The sequence below is a fragment of the Lissotriton helveticus genome, chromosome 5_1 (genome assembly GCF_964261635.1).
Source record: "Lissotriton helveticus chromosome 5_1, aLisHel1.1, whole genome shotgun sequence".
Classification (NCBI taxonomy): Eukaryota; Metazoa; Chordata; class Amphibia; order Caudata; family Salamandridae; genus Lissotriton; species Lissotriton helveticus.
This window is the reverse complement of record NC_136065.1, coordinates 284,128,701-284,138,970: the sequence shown is the minus strand read 5'-3', so window position 1 is coordinate 284,138,970 and position 10,270 is coordinate 284,128,701. Positions and strand designations below refer to the sequence as shown.

General features: G+C 44.2%; 1 pseudogene; it reads right to left on the bottom strand.

Annotated features, from left to right (window-relative positions):
• Window positions 1-8,193: 8,193 nt before the first annotated feature.
• On the bottom strand, window positions 8,194-9,720 carry LOC144753116 (large ribosomal subunit protein uL23-like; annotated as a pseudogene).
• Between the last annotated feature and the right edge of the window lie 550 nt (window positions 9,721-10,270).

Below are 10,270 nucleotides of genomic sequence, written 5' to 3'. Positions count from 1 at the left end.
GAGCTGACAGTTTCTTAGTCATTCAGTTTTGGTGACCATTGGTCTGAATTTACCTAAGCGCCAGCGACCTTTAACAATCGTGCATGCTGCATTGTAAACTTGTTTTCCCACAACGTAGTGTTGTGCAAATCTGTCCGTGTATATCACACACGAGTACTGTTTGAGAGGCATAATTTTGATTGACAGAGGACATTCATGTTCGTATTCCAGATCTTCTAGTTTTACCATTTTTGGATCAAATGCGTGTTTCACGTCTGTTGCAGCAAGAGAATTTTCCCATTGTATCCATTTTGGATCTAATGCCATAGCATTTGGAATGCTTGGTCTTGTTATTGCCTCAAGGGCTGATACCGCTGTTAATACAGATATGCTCTTGCCTTGGGCTAGGGCTCTTTCTTTTGCTACAGCAGTTTGAACCGCAGTCAGAATTTTTTCAGTAGAACTGAATTTCATTTCAGCTTGTGTGTACAAGTGTGATTTATAAGCTATTGGTACCGTTTCTCCCTCATTAGAGGTCAGGTATGTGAATCCGCATCTTCCTAGGATGACTCGGATTACAAGGTTGCGTTCGTTTGCACGTGTTTGTAGTTTTGTTTTCGTTAACATGTCTGTTTGTATTGATCTTAACATTTTTGTGTGATTTTGAGTCCAATTAATTGGTTTGAAATCAGGTTTTATTAATTCGTAGAGTGGTTTAACCCTCTCTGCGTAGTTTAGAATGTAAGTTCTTCCGAAATTCAGGAAACCTAAAATTGACTTTAAGTTTTTTAGCGTTTTTGGAGCTTGGAGTACCGCACACTTCTCTAAGAAGTTGTCTGCTAGGCTTTTGCCTTCACTTGATAACTCATATCCCAAAAATAGGACAGTGAGGTGGGCAATTCTGGACTTTTTAAAGTTGAATTTATACCCTTCAGCTGCGAACCCAAGTATAATGGTGTTCACTCTTTTCAAGTGTGTCTCCAGGTCATCGTCTGTAAGATAGATGTCATCGACATAAGATAATGCCTCATCATCATACATTTGTAGTAATTCTGTTACCTTGGCTGAAAATAATCCTGGGCTGTTCTTGAATCCCTGTGGGAGACGACAAAATTGCATCTTGGCCCCCATACAGGAGAAAGCGGTCAAATACCTGCTTTCTGGTGCAATGTTTTGACAGAAGAAACCATTTGAAGTATCTAATGTTGTTTTATATTTTTTGCGGACGAAGTTATTAATTAGTGCTGAACTGTGTGAGTTTTGTACTGCAAATGTTTTGCAACAAGAGTTTAAGTGTCTGTAGTCCAAAATTAGACGATATGAATCCTCTGGCTTGGAGAGAGGAAACAAAGGATTGTTCATTTGTGAGGTGCATGTTTCAATTACCCCCTGATATTCAAGTTGATCTAAGATCTCCCTGACTTGTTTTTTAGCTTCTTGCTTAACAGGATACTGCCTCTGTGCAGTTGGTTGATTTTTTAACTGGATTTTATGGTGAGGAGAATCCTCATCCCATTCTACATGATTTTTATATAATGCAGGGGCGTGGGCTACTGCCAATTTTCTAGCAAATGTGTATTTTTTATGAATTGGAATGTGATTTGAGAAGGCAGGCATAATCATTTCTTCGCCATGTGGGCACTCCCTGACAAACTCTGGTGGCCAGTCTTTCTCTGCTAGAAGGCTATCACAGCCTTTAGATATGTTCTCCCAAAAGGGACCTCTTATTTTCGTAGTTTTGTCCCCTTCTATACGTAATGTTATTTCGTATATTTTATGAGGCATGCTAACTCTGGTTTCTATTTTTAAACTCTAGAGACAATATTTTGAATTAGCCTCCAGCACATGTACAGTATTGTATAAATATGTGATGAAATGGTCTCGACCTTCTCTTCTGTATCAAGAGCCATTTCATAAATGTAATTTTCCTGATTCATTCAGTCATCAATCCAATGGACAATATATGCATAACCTGAATTATATCATTGCTTGAAAAGCGTACAGTATACTACTCATTTTACGTGTACATACCATTTCAAATGCATTTTATGTATTTTGGGGTGGGCTGGAAAACACATGCATAGGTATATGTTTAATATTGCTTAGTATTTAGTAATGATGGACATTATACGTGGAGTGGGTGTTGTGAACGTATCTAGGACCCTATTTAAATATTCCCGATTTATTTCTGCAGTTTCCACCTGAATGTATTCATTCGTGTCCACTGTCTCCAAAAGATTCATCAGGATCTTGCGAGCTATGGTCACTTCTGCTGCGCTGTCTAGCATTGTCTGGGCCCATTCTCCGTTTTCGAGTTGTGTCCTCAGAATCCTCGGCATGTTTTATTTTAATACTAGCTACCTTCTTTTTTAGAAATTGTAATTTTTTACTTTGATGAGCAGGTTCCTTGTCTTTGGACTTGACGTGCTCTTCCTTTTATTCTGACCGTCCTCATCTTTCCGATTTCTGTGAGGAAGTCTGAAAAGATCGAGAGGGACGTGTATCAATATCTTGATATCTGTCAGGTTTTCTTAATTTATACCTATCTCTAAGAATGTATCTTGTCTCAGAGGGCTCCCGTTGTGGAGACCTGCCTCCCCGTTCTGGAGATATATTTCTCAGATTGGGTGACTTTCCTCTGGACTGGAACTGTTTTTCTCTGGGAGTGGTTTGTTTGTTACCCTCCCACTTCTTTTTTGGAGTAATGAGATTATTTTAATAAAGGTTTTTTTCAGAATGTTCAGTTAGTTGGGGTTTTAGTGGTTTCCCACCCAAACTATCTCTACCTAGTTCTTCATAGGATTTTTCAATTATTCCGGCAAGTTCAAAAGGTTGTTCTGCTATATCTGTTTCTTTCAATTTTTGGCGGATTGCCACAGATGCTGCTTCTCCATTTATGTTGGCTAATAGTATAGCCGAGACTTGTTTGAAGTCTTTCAGTAATTTCATACCTAGATTTAAAGCAGGCTCTGGGCCGTATTCATTTTGAATCTGTCTTAGTACGTCTGGTATAACCGCCATAGACGGAACACCATGTGTTTTTGTGTATATGGAAGCAAAGACTGTTCCCCAAGTGTCACAGTCCTCCACATGTGGTCCGATCTCCATTGGTAGGCAGATTGTCAGAATTCTGTGTTTCTCATTAGGTGTAGTATCAGGAAATACTGCCTCTATCTGAGTGATTTTTTGAGCTAACCAGAATGGAATTTGTTCCAGTTTTGCGGATAATATGCCAATGACTGATTGTATAGTATGTGGTGTAATTTTATTTGTGTTCCCCTGATGAGGGGTGTGCTGTGGAATTTTTATCGCTGGTTGGACTGTTAACCACTTGGATGCTAAGGTACATCCACCTCTTCCCATTGAATTTCCATTGAAACCAATGGAAACTCCATGACGAGCTGGGCTCGTCATGAGCGTCGAAGGGGTTAAAGTCCGCATGACATTTTGGACCAGTTGTCTATGTATTTTAATTAGTTGTTTTAGCTGAGCTAAGAGTTCTCGGTCTGACATTTTTTCAATGTCAGGATGTGGTGTGTAGCCGGCTAGAACCGGCCATGTGGCTCCTGGTCTACCTAGTGGACCGAGCCAGGTAATGTGATTTTGATGTTTTAGGGCGCCATTAAACCAGAGCTGGTGCTCTTGGTATGTTAGTGGAATTTCAACGTCCTCGAAAGTGGCGTATTCCGCTGGAGATTCCCCTAATTTGTAGTAGTGGAACTCGTGTGTTACAGCGTGTGCTGCTGGAAAATTTATCCAGGAATAGAATACCTCTGTCTGCCGATATTCATGGGCCTCTACCACAAATATGACTGTACCACCTTTTGGTGATACTCCATTATTTATAAGTTTGTAAGTTACACTCTGCCTTACATTGACTGGGATGAGTATAGCATCCGGGTCATCTTCCCGAAGACTTGTGTCTTCCGCTAAAAGTTGAGCTGCTATTTCATCTCTTTCTCTGTCGTCATCCGACATTTTACTGACTGAAAGTTTGCAGAGCAAGTTTCAAGGAAACAAAGATTAGGTGCACAATATTATGGAACACTGTATCCTTCAACGTTGACTAAACCAAAAACTAATACATAGGATTCTCATCCTACTAAGTTTTGGTGGATATTAACCTTTTACCCACTCCAGACGTCTATTGGAGTATTTACGGGAAAAAGGGGTCTGTGTGAAAAGCACGACTGAGTTACCCTAGTATCTAGCATTAAATTATCGCCTTACCAAACGTTGGGTGCCATGTAGTGTAGTTCCTATATTCCCAATAGGCTCTGCGCATTGGAATAACATAAACGATAGTTTAGACGTAGGACTGAGGTCGACTAGGTCTCTATTGAATATGTTAGACTTAATTATAAATGCCAGCTAGCTCAGAGGTCACTAGAAACTTTCTCGAGTAAACAAGAAGGGATTAGTTTCTGACAACCGCATAAACATGACAACTTTGCTCCCTCCAGAATAAGGAGTATATCTCCAGAGTCGCGGAAACAATAGATAACTATTTTACTCAGTCAATCGTGCATGCTTAGTTTCACCAGAAGCGGAGAGAAATAGAGAACCGGCGTTTTCAATAAAAGTGGTTATTTATTGAACAGTCTTCTTTCTCATGCAAGAGAAGTGAGTTGCCACAATTGCAATACTTGTCATAAAGTAAAGTGCGTACAGTAAAAGGAGTATTATGAAATAATACTGTAAAAGCATGGTATAGTTTCTCAGCCATACCGTGTTTAAAATAGATAAAATATATACATACAAAAAATCATTGACTAAATGTACTCAACTGGTGCTTGTAAGATACGCCTACCCCGGTGTACCTAACCTAAGCCTAGTATGTGGGAAGGAGTAAGTGAGCTGCAGTTTTAAGTTAAGTTAGTTTTTGCCAAGAATCTGAATCAAGAATTCTCTAAGGATCTAATCAGCTCCGTACCTTGGTTATAGAATGAAGGAGGTCTTGTATCTCGTTCTCAGGACTCGATCTCCCAGAAACCCGCAAGGGTGACTGGAAACACTGGGGCTGGATTTCTCGGCAGGAGAAAAGACAGCGTCTCTCTCAGTGCTCAATGGGAGGGTCGGCTTCCTTGGCTCTCGTTACAGCTGGGCTCAGGGTAAGTAAATAGCCGATCTGCTCCAAACCACTGTGTGTTTGTTAGGGCAGCTGTTGGTATATTTATACCTGGAAGGTGCCGGGTTTGACGTAAGGTTGGACATAAGACGTCACTAAGAACTTGCAGTTCTTTCAGGACTCCAGGAGTTCTTGGACAAATCAAAACAGAAGCAGGGGGAATTCCCGGGCTGCTGGAGGCTTGGTTTGTTTAAAGAACGCGTTGGGCTTTCTAGGAGTCTATGGGAGTAGCCTTGCCGTATTTGGACTGCATTGGCTATGACTAAATATGGATATGATTCTTATGCCTTTATAAGGATATGATTTGTTATAACCACATAAGGGCATAAATTGGGAATATTTAAATAGGATCTTAGATACGTTCACAACAATCCCAGAACTATTTTGAAGTGTGATACTTTAGGTGTGTGCATTTGTGTGAGTGGATGTGTGTCAGGATGTGCTTGTGTGGGTGTTTTGTGTGGATGTATGTGTGTTTGTGTGATATGAGTGTTCAATTAATCCTGGTTGGGCATAGTCAGTGTGTTGCCTTGAATGAATGGGCGAGGACTGCCATTGGACAGTTTGTGTCAGAGACTCTTCGCCTCTGTCCCTCACATGCCTTTGTCTCCTCTCTATCTCTGCCTACCTCAAGGGAACACAATGATGCACAGACTTTCCAGTAATTCAGAATGGGCTTAACCATAAGACTTCCATTCGTCCACAGAGTGGAGTGATTTCCTCCCTTGATGTGAGTCAATATTACAGATTTGATCCACAATAGAGCAGGTAGCTGAAGGGATGCTCAACCTGCATGCTTGTGGCTATGTTCCCATCCATCATCTGCAGCCCTCGTTGTAGGCTTTTCCCAGTCAACAGTGTGACTGTCCTTGCAGACTGACTGAGCAAGAAACCTCCCAAACGAAATCAAAACAAAATTTGCCTATTGGTTTCTTCACACAAAATGGTCGATTTCATACTGTTAGGGTTCTGTACTTTGGGCTTTATAGTTTTTGGGCAAAGAGGAGGTTTTATCCCCTTCGATCTTTTCCTGCTGTGAGCCCACCCAAAGGACAGTGCTGGTCAAAAGGTTGACAGGTAGTTGGATTGAGAACGCCAAGGTTTGGGCTTGAAAGCGGCAGCCTAATAACCATCCCTTGAGGCCTCAAGAAGTCTCTGCCCATTGGTTTGGTGCAGTGGGAAACCCTGTTCATTTTTACCCAGAGAACCTCAAGTGAGAAGGAAAAACATGCAGACCGGCTGCAAAAGTCAGCAGGGTGAGGAGTGGAGGACGATGGAAGGGTCTCGAAACCTCTGAAGGTCCTCAACAGAGGGGCTTCTGGAAGGGGTCTGGAGGGGGCTTCCCGAAGGGGTCTAGATGAAGGGAATGAAGGCTGAATGGAGTCTAAACCAAAACTTCATCAAAGTCCCACTCTAGAGTTCGTTCACTTATGAAGCTTTTCAAAATGTATTGTGAGAGCTTTCATAGGGTGTCCAATTGAGGAGCTGCCACTTTCTTTTTTTAAAGTAATTTGGATGTCATCTCGAGTTACTTGACCTGAGACGTGAGACATTGGACTGTTGTAGGTGCTATCTTGCTGTGTCTTGTCATCTCGCCTTTTCCTAAGAGAAGCTAAGGTTTCATGCACCTTATTGTTTCTCATCCCACCCTGGAGCATGCATTAGAAGGAATACCTCCATTGGAACTGTACTGACGATTACATTGCAGGCTTAGATGATGCCAATTTTGTTGGCTACATCCAGTGCATCGTAGTCTGGAGCTTGACGCACATATGCTTTCTTCTCGCCGCCGGGCCTGATCAGCTTGGAGACCTTGGCAACATCAATATCATAAAGCTTCTGTACAGCCTGTTTGATCTTGTGCTTGTTAGCCTTGACATCAACAATGAGGAGCAGCGTCTTTTCTTCATTCTTCTTCATTGCAGACTCCGTGGTAAGCAGGAACTTAATGATAGCAGGAAAACGCCTTTACAACCCGGGCTGAGCCAGCACGCCGTTTCCCCACAAGTGTAACAACGCTTGTCTGAACCACGCATCTGCCTTAGCCACACATATGCTTGGTTAAGACAGATAGTGGTCTAGTGTCCGGATGGGCAGGGAGAGGAACAGGAAGTGTATGAACAGGAAGCTCCGGACACGGACAGGTAAGTGAGGCCGGGCCGAGTTTGGGGAGGAAGTTTTTAGGGGTGGGATACGTTTTAGGGCTTAGGGTGGGGGGTCGGGCTAGTTTTTTGAAGGTGGCAGGGTTTTAGGGCTCAGGGTGAGGGGGAGGGTTGGGGTAGTTTTAAGGGCTTGGACTGAGTTTGGGAGGGTCGTTTTTAGGGGTGGGGGACGGTTTTAAGGCCCAGAGCAGGGGAGGGGTCAGGTAGTCTTTTTAAAGGGGGACATGATTTTAGGGCTCAGGGTGGAGGGAGTCAGGGTAGTTTTAAGGGCAGGGTGGGGGTATGTTTTAGGGCTCAGGGCGGGGGCCGGGGTATCATTTGGTAAGGGGTAGGATTTTAGGCCTCAGGGTGGAGGGAGGGGACAGGGTAGTTTTGAGGGCAGGGTGGGTGGGAGTTAGGGCTCAGAAAGGGGGAGTTAGGGTAGTTTTTTTACTGGGCAGGGTTTTAGGCCTCAGTGTGGGGTAAAAAGTAAGGGTAGTTTTAAGGGCAAGGCAGGGTAACATTTTAGGGCTCAGTGCGTGGGGGCTGAGTTCAGGGTAGTTTTTGGTAGGGGCAGGGTTTTAGGCCTCTTATACTTTCAAGGGCAGGACGAGGTCCGTTTTAGGGCTCAGGGCGGGGGGGGGTGTGATGTAAGGGATAGGTTTTTGGGCTATTCAAAATGTATTTTGAGAGCTTTCATAGGGTGTCCAATTGAGGAGCTGCCACTTTCTTTTTTGAAAGTAATTTGGATGTCATCTCGGGTTACCTGACCTGAGGTATGAGACATTGGACTATTCTAGGTGCTATCTTGCTGTGTCTTGTCATCTCCCCTTTTCCTAAGAGAAGCTAAGGTTTCATGCGCCTTATTTGTTTCTCAACCCACCCTGGAACATGCATTAGAAGGAATACCTCCATTGGAACTGTACCGACGATTACATTGCAGGCTTAGATGATGCCAATTTTGTTGGCTACATCCAGTGCATCGTAGTCTGGAGCTTGACGCACATATGCTTTCTTCTCGCCGTCGGGCCTGATCAGCTTGGTGACCTTGGCAACATCAATATTATAAAGCTTCTGTACAGCCTGTTTGATCTTGTGCTTGTTAGCCTTGACATCAACAAGGAGGACCAGCGTCTTTTCTTCATTCTTCTTCATTGCAGACTCCGTGGTAAGCAGGAACTTAATGATAGCAGGAAAACGGCCTTTACAACCCGGGCTGAGGCAGCACGCCGTTTCCCCACAAGTGTAACAACGCTTGTCTGAACCACGCATCTGCCTTAGCCACACATATGCTTGGTTAAGACAGATAGTGGTCTAGTGTCCGGATGGGCAGGGAGAGGAACAGGAAGTGTATGAACAGGAAGCTCCGGACACGGACAGGTACGTGAGGCCGGGCTGAGTTTGGGGAGGAAGTTTTTAGGGGTGGGATAAGTTTTAGGGCTTAGGGTGGGGGGTCGGGCTAGTTTTTTGAAGGTGGCAGGGTTTTAGGGCTCAGGGTGAGGGGGACGGTTGGGGTAGTTTTAAGGGCTTGGACTGAGTTTGGGAGGGTCGTTTTTAGGGGTGGGGGACGGTTTTAGGGCCCAGAGCAGGGGGAGGGATCAGGTAGTCTTTTCAAAGGGGGACATGATTTTAGGGCTCAGGGTGGAGGGAGTCAGGGTAGTTTTAAGGGCAGGTTGGGGTATGTTTTAGGGCTCAGGGCGGGGGCTGGGGTATCATTTGTTAAGGGGTAGGGTTTTAGCCCTCAGGGTGGAGGGAGGGAACAGGGTAGTTTTGAAGGCAGGGTGGGTGGGAGTTAGGGCTCAGAAAGGGGGAGTTAGGGTCGTTTTTTTTTTAATGGGCAGGGTTTTAGGCCTCAGTGTGGGGTAAAAAGTAAGGATAGTTTTAAGGGCAATGCATGGTAACATTTTAGGGCTTAGTGCGTGGGGGCTGAGTTCAGGGTAGTTTTTGGTAGGGGCAGGGTTTTAGGCCTCTTATACTTTCAAGGGCAGGACGAGGTCCGTTTTAGGGCTCAGAGCGGGGGGGGGTGATGTAAGGGATAGGTTTTTGGGCTGAGGGCAACAAGGGAGGGTCGATGTCGTGGTAATTTACCACGGATATCCCTTTAGCAAACATGCCTTTACAACTAAATTTGTTGTTAAGGCATGTGTGGTAAAGGCATGCGTGGTAAAGGAATGTAAGGTTAAGACACATTAGCTGTTGCAACCGCATTGTAGAGGCACGCGTGGTTGAGCCATGCGTGCTTCTGTCGTACAACCGTGATAGCATAATGGTCCAGTTTGTTCCTACGAGGAGCACTCTTCTTGGGATACTTTGGTTGCCTCCTTAACTTCAAGGTCCTCTGCCTCCTAAAAGTAGGGGCAATCCTATTGTATCCTTCTTGTGACTGGGTGCCCCCTTAACAACAGCTTTCAAAGCCTTGGACTTTGCTTTGGTTTTAACGGGGACAGCTTCCTTCTTGGCTTTCGTTGCCATGTTGGGGGTGGAAGTTCCTTAACTTGTAAACCTGCCACCTGTGTGACCCAACTTAAAGGAAGGTCATCTTCTGGTTATAATGTAGTTGGGTTAAGCACTGCAGGACAGCTCTGCTTTTCCTGCTTTTCCCATGCGGCCTCAATAGATGCTGGCTGATCTCATGTTGTTGCCATGTAAACAGGCCCCTCTGCTGCAGAGTACAACTGGTGGGCATGACCAACTCCACTGCCCCAGAGATTGTATGCCAGGCTCTCCTAGCATGCCTGCTCTATGTATCTGTGCCCATCTATTCACTCATGGGTCTTGACCTGTGAATAGTTCTCTAACACAAGTTAGAGTAAGATGTAAGCCTGGAGGCTGGCATAAGCACAGACAGCATTCAGGTTTTACCAACTTTTCAACAATATAGAAAAAAAGAAAATTCTGCAAAACAGCAGATTCCCTTAATGGTTTCTCCCCACTCCTGCCTTATACCTACCTCTCTCTCTCTGCATGCCACCGGGTGTTTTATAAGTTTGCTTATAGAATGCTTTGTTTCCACAACATTATG